Consider the following 12,432-nt stretch of genomic DNA (forward strand, 5'->3'; position numbering starts at 1 on the left):
GCTGGACACATTTCAGTTGCACAATGAAAAACTTACACCCACAGAGAAGATTACTATGACATTTATTTCCTTATACAATCTTCCTATGCAAGGACGCTTTGTCAAGAAAAATAAATTTACAAATAGAAACCACGTCAACGCCTTTTAAAAACTTATGAGGGACCCTTTTTAAATTCCAAAACACTGTGCTTTTTTTGTGGAAAAAGATACTACTTCCTTTCTGCTTTCTCTCAACCAAGCAGTAAACATACACCCTGCTATGAAAATTATGCTCATTTTTGGGATACTCAGCTTTTAATGAGGTTCTGCTGATGCACTGCCAAGGCTGCTGCCAGCAAGACCTGCTTCAGAGACAAACCTGCCTGAAAGTCCTAAAGTCACAGATTGCTACTGTAATGCTGGTTAGTGCATAGTATGGTTCTTCATTTGTCCAGGAGGATCTGAAAACACCCAGGACAGGGTCAGCTACCAGATACTTCTCTGTAGTTGCTGATGCTTTGGGTCATCTAGCATGGACACTCTTCTATTCCAGAGAATGCTCCCAGGCCTTCCTCACTGCCTCTTCCCAGCATGCCATGACAGGTCACAAGTACAAATCAAAGTATAGTGATGAGATTTTGCTTTCAAAAAAATCTCTACGTGAACCATGTTATTTCATTTGGTCTTAAAAAAGAAGTATAAAGAAAGCATACATGTACACTCTGTGGTTAAAGAAGTGTTTTAGCACACACACACACATATTACTCTTGGCACGAAGCATAATGTACACACTTAAGACAAATGCTTACAATTTAAATATGAGTTTAATTTATGCTATTTTTTCTTTTGGATGTCACTTTTGACAGCAAAATTATATCAGTCATATAGTTCTCACCATTATGATGTTGATGTGTATTTTGTTTTCATTTTCTAACAATGAGCAGAACTTCTGAAGTATTTCACCTGCAAGAAAACTTATATTACTATTGTAGTAATAAATTAAAACCTACATGCCTATTTCACATGCATTCCTTTTCTCTCTTCTAACAGAGTACTCCAGTTCTGCTAGATAAAGTTAAATAAAAAATTCTGGTTATCGTAACAATGCCAAAAAGAATAAATAAATAAATAATTTGTGTTTAAAAGCATAACTACATATCAAATTAAGACAACCAATCAGAAATGCAACCACTTTCCAAAACTTTGGCATTCTGCATCTGTTTGGTAGTGTATATTTCAAAGGATTGAGCTTCAATAAATGATTTATGCTGCATTTAAACTAAAATGAGCTGTAAGACACAGAACAAACTCTAAGTATAATGAAGTTTAATGCTTTACTGTCTTTGTCTTGCAAACTTTCATTTACTGATGCAGTATCCCATAGCAGAGTCCTGCAAAAGCTGGCAGCCCATGGTTTGGACAAGGGCACTCTCTCCTGGATTAGGAACTGGCTGGAGGGCTGGGCCCAGAGAGTGCTGGTGAACGGAGCTGCATCCAGCTGGTGGCCGGTCACTAGTGGTGTTCCCCAGGGGGTCAGTGTTGGGTCCAGTCCTGTTTAACATCTTTATTGATGATTTAGATGAGGGGATTGAGTCCACCATCAGCAAATTTGCTGATGACACCAAGGTGTGGGGGAATGTCGATCTACTGGAGGGTAGAAGGACTCTGCAGGGGGACCTGGACAGGCTGGATAGATGGGCTGAATCCAATGGTATGATGTTTAACAAGACCAAGTGCTGGGTCCTGCACTTTGGCCACAACAACCCCATGGAGTGCTACAGTCTGAGCACAGAGTGGTTGGAGAGCAGCCAGGAAGAAAGAAACATGAGGGTTCTGATCAACAGGAAACTGAACATGAGCCAGCAGTGTGCCCAGGTGGCCCCAATGGCATCCTGGCCTGTGTCAGCAACAGTATGGCCAGCAGGAAGGGAAGTGATTCTTTCTCTGTACTTGGCACTGGTGAGGCCACACATCTAGTCCTGTGTCCAGTTCTGGGCCCCTCAATTCAGGAAGGACATTGAGGTGCTGGAATGGGTCCAGAGAAGGGCAATGAAGCTAGTGAAGGGACTGGAGCACAAGTCCTATGAGGAGAGGCTGAGGGAGCTGGGGTTGTTCAGCCTGGAGAGGAGGAGGCTTAGGGGAGACCTTATCACTCTCTACAACTACCTGAAAGGGGGTTATAGCCAGACAGGAGTTGGTCTCTTTTCCCAGAAGACCAGCAGTAGGATAAGAGAGCACAGTCTGAAGCTATAGCATGGGAAGTTTAGGTTAGACATTAGGAAGAAATTCTTTACAGAGAGAGTGATCAGACATTGGGATTACCAGAGGTAGAGAAGTCCCCGTCCCTGAACATATTTAAGAAAAGACTGGATGTGGTACTTAGTGCCATGGTCTAGTTGGCAGGATGGTGTTGGGTCACAGGTTGGACTCGATGACCTCAGAGGTCTTTTCCAACTTAGTTGATTCCGTGATTCTGTGTTCTGCAATTTTTTTTAGCTACTAACAGGTACAAATATTTCACATTAGACAATGAATTTTTTTCCAGGATGATGACCCAATATAATCACAGACTTCAGAACTTGCTTACATGTTAGGATTTGCAAAACTGCATTCACTCATGACATACACACTATTCAGTATACAGCCTGTATCAAGCTTCTGCTGTTCACTTCACTTATTAAATTTGTAACTAACGCAACTTGTTAGTTGCTACAATCTCCAAACTTTGCATTTTAAGGATATGTAGAATTTCTGTTTTGCAGAGAAGTAAAGAAGAAAAAATGGCGAGGTAGGCATAACAGGTATCTTGATCTCCTCTATCATGATGGCCCAGTGCCAGTATCTAACAGATCATACATTAGGATGAAGTTAATTACCGTGTATAAACCCAGTTCTTTTTATGACTCATTCATTCTCAATGAGATCTTCCTTATGTCAACAGTTAAAACAGTGCAGTCATAGAATTTTTTAAAATTAATATAAATTCCAGAGCTCTGCTGCCGTCAGAAGTGACAACACCCATGCAATGTTAAAACTTGAATATTTTTTCCAGTTGTCAAAAGACACAGTTATATTACATTTGCTGCTTGATCCTGCAGTCTCTATCCATGAGGTTTTATCTGATTAATGACTTAGACACAGATGCCCTTGAGTCAAAACTTGTGCAATGTAAGGGCCGTCTTCAGGGTGACAGAGAGAGGGGATTCTCAGCCATGTCCTGCACAACTTTTACAAGAGCTTGGAAAGGTACTTTATAAATCTTCACTACCCCAAGTCACCCAACAGACACCTTTTACTGCCTACTCCCTTGCATGATGTCCTATTGCCTATTTGGTTCTTTCTGAAACCTCTGCTCTAGGCTTGGTCCCATAATACAGGTAAGACATTTTGCACATTGCAAACCCTTCATCTAAAAGCTGAGCAGAGATCAAGTCAACACATGAAGAGCAGTAAGGAACAATTGTGCTCTCACTATATCTAGTGACAACCGCCCAAATTTCCCTTTCTCCCATAAACAAACCCAGAGAAAACAGCACCTACAGAAAACCCATACACCCTGTGATGATTGGACTCTCTCAAAGAAACCCCCCAAACCAACAGATCTGCAGTTTTACAGCAGAGAGACTTCCTGATTTCACTTGGCGATGTCACTATCTGCTGTGGGTCTGTTGGAGGAGATGTCTCAGAGGTATAATTTATCAGAGACTCTCTGGTACTTCTGATAGAGAAAATGTGCCATTTGTTGTCTAATTTATCTGTTTTCTCTTTGGGGCACTCATGGTCTGCTACCATTCTCTTTTTTTTTTCTTTTTTACTTTTTTGCTTTTGAGTTTGAAGACATGGTGGGGGAGTCATGAAAGTAATTGGAAATAATTTGCTACTCACAATTATATATTTATATATATTTTTAAACTTAGCTATTTATTTATTATTTAACTAATTTTTATTTATTTATTTGTTATTTATTTAAGATGGCCACCTTTACATATCCCCTTAATTGACTCATATCCTTAAGTAATTTTTAAGTGCTTCAAAGACTGTAATTTACATAATTTCCATATTGTATTTTATCTAGCATTGATGAATAACCACAAGGAAGGGAGCACAGACAAATGAATTTATAATATCCCATATTTGTAAGATTTTATGCTATTATTGTACAACTATAAGATTTGTAAGATTTCCCACAATTTTTGACATGCTAGAGAGCAGTTACAGAGCATCTATAGATGTGATTTATTTTATATATAAGTAACTGTATGTGGAGACGAGCAATCCCTAAAACAATGTAGAAATAAAGTATTTTTCTGAAGAAGGTCAAGACACTATAGCTGTCCCAGAAACTAAAAAGACTTAAATATTAATACACAACAAGCCTTGAAAGAGAGCAAGAAGAAAACAAGGGGGAGAAAAGGTAATGGAGCTATCTTACAGCTCAGAAAACACACTTTACCACCAAGGAATCCCTCTGTGAAACAGTGCAAGTCTCTCACCAAGAACACCTTACAGACTGACCTGCCAAATTGTGCTCTGTGTTTTAGAAGGCTACTCACCACCCAGTTCATTTCACTCACTGGCACAGAGTGCACTCCCCACAGGCTACTGAGGGTGCTGGTCTGGTGAAATGCTTTTAGCCAAATTTTTCACCCAGAAACCATACTGTGGAATCTCACTCTAATATGCAGTGTCAATGTGGCTTTTTAAGATTGTTCTGGGCAAAAATTTGCAAACATACCATTTTATTTTAATTTAAAAATATCTCAAACAGCATTCATGAACATGGATGATGATCTCTTGATCCTTCATTATGCAAGAAAAAACATCCCTCTCATTTTCCAATCAGGAGGGATGAATGAAGAGGGAGATTAAAAGCACTGCACCAATTTTTGGAGCAGAACACCGAGAAAACCATAAGGAAGTTGAACACTGGAATTGTGCAAAGGCAGAACAGCTCTGATTAGTCTGAAAAACTACACTTGAGTCAGTGAGCCAAGTAAGGTGAATGGGACAGAGGCTTCAGAAATACTACGTTCCCACAGTTTTCATAACAGGCATTCAAGAACAGGAAAAATAAAAATCTATTTATGTCTTTCAGAGCTAGACCCCAGTTCTTAAAAGAAACCATCTTGAGGTACAAACTCAAGGAAAACAGGATTCCTGATTTCTTCTGTTTAAACAACTGCCTGATTTTTCTGTGGCCACTGAACATTTTGGTAGGGAACTTCCAAAAATCTTTATGCTTTGAAAGGACATGAACTACAGCTGAAGTTGTTAGATTACTCCCACAACATGAGTAGCCGTGGTGATGTCAAGTTCTGAGGATCATTTAGTGTTGAGCACTTATCACTGAGAATGTATTATATATCTGCTGGTCCTGATTACCCAGATCTCACATGCCTTATTGAAAATAATCTTTCAGGGTCACAGTTTTGCTAAGACTGCAACATTGCTGCTGAAACAAAATTGTCCCACATGATCTATTTATTGGTGAGGCCAAGGAAAATGTGATCCAAATGTAAAATTAGTGTTATCATACCTGTATATGATAAATAGAAGTAAATAAATTCCTTTTTAAATGTGGAAAAAATATTTGTAGAATGAATGAAAGCCTAAATATCCCAATAAAATAGGCAAACTGTCTGAAAAGTACAAAAACTTCATCAAAAGATAGAACTGCAATTGGCTCACTAATACATAATGAAGGGGGATGGACAGCCTCTTCCAAAGGACAGTTCAGATACCTTATAAGGATTTTCTTACAAGGAGTCAGGCACTCCCACTGTATAAATATTCTTCATGCAACTATCCCTAAATGAAAACTTATCTGCAAGTCATGGCCATGTAGTGCACTGCCTGAGAGTAGAAACAAAGAAGCTCACAAAGGCATCAAAACAAAAAGGCCAGTAGTTCTTCCATGGGAAGGGACAGACCCCAACTCGGTGTTGGGCCTCACATGTGTAGCACAATTCTATTTCCACCCTGATTGCTGAGAGACATCATCCTTCACTTAATATCTACTTTCCTGATTTCAATCCTACATTAACCAAAAGTGTCTTTAATTCAGGTAGGGCTCAGTTTTAAGCCTTATCTCTAACTACGTTCTGTCTTAGCAATGGCAAAACTGGCACACACTTGTGAGGCAACACCTTTGCTGAGGGCAATACATCCTGAGCACAGCTCACCTGCACCCACAGAGAGACCTCTGACTAAGGGATGATTAATACCCATAAAAAGAGATAGGCTTCCACTTGAATGGAACATGGGCTTAAAGCAAACACTTGAAGGCAGTGACAATATGAGAGTAACCACCTGTATTAATGCATGTTAAATAGCATATTTCACAACCCTGAATCAGGGGAGATAACACATTGCCCAGGAACTAAATGACATGTAAATATGTGGGAAATTAATTTTGATGCATTACTTTGAAGTAAGAAGACAAATGTTCAGTATGCAAAGTGAGTCCATGCCTTTCTGGCCTTACACCACTTGATTTGGCAGCAGTTTTGCTCCTTTTGTACAGTTTGATATGGAATAGCTCAGATTCAGACTGATTCCAACTCAGCTTTCCCAGGAAATTCAGAGTGTTTCTATTTGCTGCACATCTCAGCTGGTTGCCAGGTCTCTCCGGATACAGTTTGAATCCCAAGTAAGAAAAAGTGTCAAGATTGTCAACAACAGAGCCACGTAGATAATCCCAGAGCAAAAGCAGGGTAATTTGGATGACTCTTTTATGACAGGGTCATTCTTTTGATTGGCTCTGAGGATATTAGTGTGCCAGAGACATCAGACTTACTGAGGATGTGAAGTCTAATTTCTCAGGTGAATATCCCCATAACTGGATACAGTTTACAATTCTGGGGGGTTTTCAGAAAAATATCTGGTGTTCAGATTTTCCTTGACCATTTTCCCATCTACTCTAAAGCAGTTAAAGTGCCATAATTTCCCCATATGTTGCTAGGCTTGAAGATATTTCCTTCTGAAATAACTATGTGTTTTCCATCTGGCAACAAGAACAAATCCATGATTCTACCTCTGCTTGCAAGGTCATATGTACAGGTTTCTTTGTAAAGAAGTAAATAAGGTACAATTAATAAGGCAATCAATATATTTCCAGACAGAAGTCTCATTTTGCCCCAGTTTTACATTTTTGTATACAGCTATATTTAATAATATACTTGTATTAATTTATAAAATCAGTGCAGAAGAATGAATAATTCAGCATCCTCTTAGACAGGAAAAGCTGAGGCTGTCAGGACAGCTTAAAAGATAAGATTTTGAGCATACAGCAAAAGAATGCTCAAAATTAAAAGAGTTTGAAACAAAGTCTTGTTCAGTCTTTGTGTTACTACTTCCCTGTTTCCCTCCTTCTTCCTCCTAGACTGAGGTTCAGCTCATTCCAGTCATATCATTCAACTCCTTTCCTTCATTCGTTCCTGGTCTGGTGATGGTCCCCTCACACATACCACCACATTATCAACAGGGCTTGGGAATAGCTGGTTCAAAGCCACACTCTGTTTTTAGACAGAATCTTCAATGTTCCTCTCCATGAAGGGATTCTTTGTAGCACAAACAAGTTGAACATTTTACTTTGTGTAAGTTTATTCCTGTGTGTTGGTTTTGGGAAGACAGACTAGATTCTGGGGACACCTTGTTCGTGTTACTCTGAATCTGAAATACATGAAATAACATTTAATCATATGAAGCATACCAGCAGATCTCAGGGTCTTCAAAGTGCAGAAAAGGAGGAAAGGCTTTCCTTAAGCACAAAATAATCTTCAACTTTAGGGAGAATAGGTCTATTTCACTGAGATATTACCACACATATAAAGGACTTCTTTAGAGAAACTAAATATTAAAAAATGGCTTGCTCTCCTTTCCCAGATATTATTTTCCGGATATTACCTTTAAAAACTACAGCTTTTGCAAGTTTATTTCCAAAAATATTCCATTTATAGCTTGCAAAATCAAAAACTTTATAAAGGAGGAAATTATATGAAACCTTCATAGGATGCAAAGAGCTTTTGCAACCACTGTAGTAAGTGTGTAAATTGTTCAAAGACTGTGGAAGCGGACTCACTATAAGAACCATGTGAAACCATGCACCTTGTATGCTGAAGCTTCTCTCTGAGAAAAACATAGACTGCCATTTCATTTAAGGCTGTGGTTTTGTAAAGAAATAAATTTGCCTTTAGAGTTTCTCCTACCACATAAAAAATTATATAGCCACATGTGGCAAAGTGCTGATCAAAAATAAGGTCATTTTTCTGGTTCAAATCAGTTCAGAAAACTTTGAAGCTCTAATTTTGTATGAAAGGCTGCAGACAGGATCAAGTATGGTCAATTTGAACAATTCTAATTTTATATTATATCAACTATCATTAAAGCAGATGCATTTACTCGATTGAGTGGCAGATGTGCAGAAATGTAGTTACATGCCCCAGATTATTTAAATCAACTCTATGCTGGCAATAGGACTACATTCAAAGACCTTGGATCAGAGAGTAAGGCTCATGAGTACTTTCAAAGTCATAGGCCTTGTTCTTGTTTGATTGTGTTTCAACTGCACCTAATGGCACATTGACATGAAAACATCTCTGCTTTCTGGGAGAGTGGGTTCAGAATTTGTCATTCTTAAGATTTCATTTAGGTGTAGGTGTACCTGGCAAGCCCCGGATATGAGTCAATATTTTCTTCCTACAGAGTAATTACATGAAAGAGTGGAAAAAAAGAAAGGATAACAGAAAACAGTGGAAATACATTCCCTTAAGGTTGGGCTTTCCCTTGGTCCAGAAACACTCAGATTAATCTCCCTCATCACTTAATTAGAAGAATCACAAAAAGGATTACTGAGAAAAATCACAGTACATCAATCACCAGTGAGAGGACTACTTGTTGACTAATAATTACGTGTCTCCCAAGGCTGCAACTCAAAAGTTCTCCTGGTGGATGGCTGGACTCATTCTGCCCAATTTCAAACCTATCTGAACAATTCTGTCTGTGGTTCATGTTTGTCTGGTCAGCCAAAATGCACAGCTGAAAGAGAAATAAAGATGAAGAATAAGTGTTGCATGTTTTAGGAAATACAAACATTAATAATGGCATCAGATTGAAGGACACTCCAATGACAGTCACTAAAAGGTAAGGGCAATATTTCAGTGATTTGTTTTTCCCAACTGAACAATGTTTTTCAATTGGGATCATATGAGTTTGCATGTGGGCATTACTGTTGTCTTCATGTGAGAGTGTCTGGTGATGGAAAGATTCTGAGCAGTGCTATTAAACATTCAGATATTACAGTCACATTAGGAAAAAACTAGTTTTTATATTTAGCATAGTATCTCTTTCAAAGTTTCTATGACATGGGAAAACACACATCATTTGAATTAATTTTTAACTATCTATTCATTCTAAGCCTTTTTGTGGTGAGTTTTTCTAAAAGACAGTAGGACTGACCAGTCCACTCTTGCTTTATCCTCATTTAACATCCTGGGTTCCTGGTCATTGGGTCTTTATAAACTTTGAACATGTTGACTAAACAGCAGAGACTTACAAAAATAAGATTAATGGAAAATTTGATATTGCTTGAGCAGACAGTAAATAATCTTGGTCCTGGATTTGTTTTTAAAGGATGATAGCAACTTCCTTTCTTGCCTCATCCCTGCCAACTACAGAATGTAAAATCCATCCCCTTTACTGCTTAAATCATGCTTACATCCAGAGGCCAAGATGCCATCCAGGAAACATCAGACTTGTAAGCAGTTTCAGGTTGATTAAATATTCACAAATTTCACTCACTCTGCTTAGTTTAAAAGGCACACTAGAAATATTCCCTTCTTAGGCAGGATATCAGTTTTTGTGATACAGTCAAATTATAGTTGCCCTGTAATCTTACTCCTAGCACAAGGATCCCCAGACTTAGACAACTCTCTTCAGGGATATTCTGTGATTTGGAGATAATGTGATTCTTGTTATAAATGCCAATAGGTGCTTTTAAGACACAATTTACTGCTGTTAGCCACCTCTGACAAATCTCACTGAATTCAACAACACTATTGACTCACTCACGTAAATAAATACCTCTGTGTGGTGATGTGTATTTCATGTGTGTAACAAATGCTCGTTCAACTTGAGCTCCATTTGCCACAGGTGGTGACTTCCACTTGGATCTTTTACCATTTTACTGCCAGCTTTGGAGCTTACTCTGGCATTTATGTTTGAAATAACACATTTGTACATTTAAACTCACTGTGTAGTCTTGGAATCCTTTCTCTAAAAAAAATGTGCTTTACATTTACATGCATGGACATTGCTCCATATTAGCTGCAGTATTCACACGTGTGAAGTTAACACTGGCAAAAGTTCTCCCATGGACAAAGGCCGTGTAATAAAAGGGGAAAACCCCCTTGGTTTTACATGAAACTTCAAAATAAACCAACATCAACAGGCCAGGAAAATCTAACTGCAACATCTGAAGAATGAAAAATTTACCTCCTTAAAAGCCACTCTGTTTACCTACCTTGATCAATACATCAGTACAGAGATTTTTCAATCCAGAAGCTGCTTCCTTTTCTGGTGAAAAAAGAATATGAAAAAAACCTGTGCACAGCTGTTAGTGTGTTGCATTTTTCTAAATTTTTACCTTTATGTTTGGAACAAACCCTTTAGTACACATAATGGAAAGAATGTTGCTGTATGCCACATATTTTGAAAGGCATAAATTCACACCAGTATTTAGAAAAGCAACTAAAACTCTAAATATATGAAAGATTTTTTTCTACAAAAATAACACAAAAGTAACCATGCAAAAGAATGTAAATATTTTTAAAAGTTGCACAGCTGTTTTCAAACTTCAGTAAGTAAAATACCAAAATTTCTTTCTGTGTTAATGCAGTACTTTTACTTGACCTAAGTTACACCTTGATTTACCAGTTTGGCAAATGGTATTTTTCAAAATACTCTAGGTGATTTTAATTCATATACTCTTATTTTAATTAAAATATTCGGATTCATCATCTTAGATGTAAGTAACCTAATTACATTGCAGTACTATTTTAGACTTCTGCTTTACCTTTGAATTTCAGGAGACTACCACATTCCTCTATTTAGCCTGAGTTTGTACAATTGTTTTTATAGTGTCTGTACAATAGATCTAGGGATATCTAATGCAAGATTTTCTTGCCTTATTGTAATAGATGCACAAATGTGCCTCCTGATTGTGTCTGTTAGGCTTTACTGGTGAAATATCAGACAGGTTGGGTTACTTCTTATGCTCCAGATAGCAATAACCAAGAAACCAGTAAAGACTAAATAAAAGACATATTTCATGACTCTATGTGACCTATAGTCACCTCTAGTCTTAAGAGGACTTTTCTTATGACAGTCATGTACGTAACAACAGCACAGCAATGCAGGAAGTGTTAAGTCAGTTGAAACAGGGACACCTTGTTACTCTTCATGTCTGTAAAGAAACTTGCAAATGCCTTGCTTGGATCTCACTAAATTTAGTCTTACAGAAGGGGCAGACTCTAGAAGTAGGTGATAGCCTAGTGAATTGATTACAATAATTTTATAAAAGATGTAGAAATCATGTCAGGGATCTGCAATGGAAAGCCACAACCAGTAGCTGTTCAAAGCAGGTTTAAAATTGGAATGGAACAATATATGTTAGCTACAGCACACAGATTTTTAGAAGAGATAAATAGGCCAATCCAGACTATATCTAGCAGCAGAAGTCTTTTTAGAATAGTTTTAATTCAGCAGTCCTAGGGTAACTCACTCGTAACTGTTGTTTCAGTTTGTGTGTCAATCATTCTGCTGCTGAACCTGGAAGAAAACTCCCCTTGTCTCCTGCAGCCTCACGAAGAACATGGTACTTTCCAAATTTCTGCCAAAGGCAGAATCTTAAAATATTAATAGCAAGAAAAATCTACCTTGAGTGCATCACCATCTCTAAAGTGTTTTTCTCCTGCTGCAGGGTGAAAGGAAAAGTATCCCTACCAAGACTGCTGCCTATCTAGCACAAAGAGGCATGTGAAAGAGAAATTAATAAGACACAAAAGAAAGAAAAGCAGGAGGAGTTGACATTTGCCTTGCAGTAATATAGTTAAAACTAAATAAGACTTCATCAGTAGCATCTTGACAAAGTGCACCAGTAAATGCAGAAAGCCAATTACACCATGAGCCTTACTTCCTCCCTGCTAAAGCTAGAAAAAGTTAGATTACTTGCAGGACATAGATAGCCTAATCCAGGGCTTGCTGTTAAGACTAAGAAGAAAAAAAGCAAAGACCTATATAGAAGTACAAAAAGCTAAACATTTCAAAAATATTCATGTTAGTATAACATTTGTGCAACAGACAATACAAACAGCAGTTCAATTACAGGTTTTAATTTGGCTCTACCAAGCATATTCAGGTGTAGCCTGTGGTTAGCTTTTGGAGGAACCAGAAGAG

At 38.0% G+C, this 12,432-nt stretch overlaps 1 pseudogene; it reads left to right on the forward strand.

Annotated features, from left to right (window-relative positions):
- Positions 1-1,615: 1,615 nt before the first annotated feature.
- LOC139685035 (uncharacterized) lies at positions 1,616-2,375 on the forward strand (annotated as a pseudogene).
- The last annotated feature ends 10,057 nt before the right edge of the window (positions 2,376-12,432 follow it).

This window comes from Pithys albifrons, chromosome Z, assembly GCF_047495875.1.
Source record: "Pithys albifrons albifrons isolate INPA30051 chromosome Z, PitAlb_v1, whole genome shotgun sequence".
In the NCBI taxonomy this organism is placed as follows: Eukaryota; Metazoa; Chordata; class Aves; order Passeriformes; family Thamnophilidae; genus Pithys; species Pithys albifrons.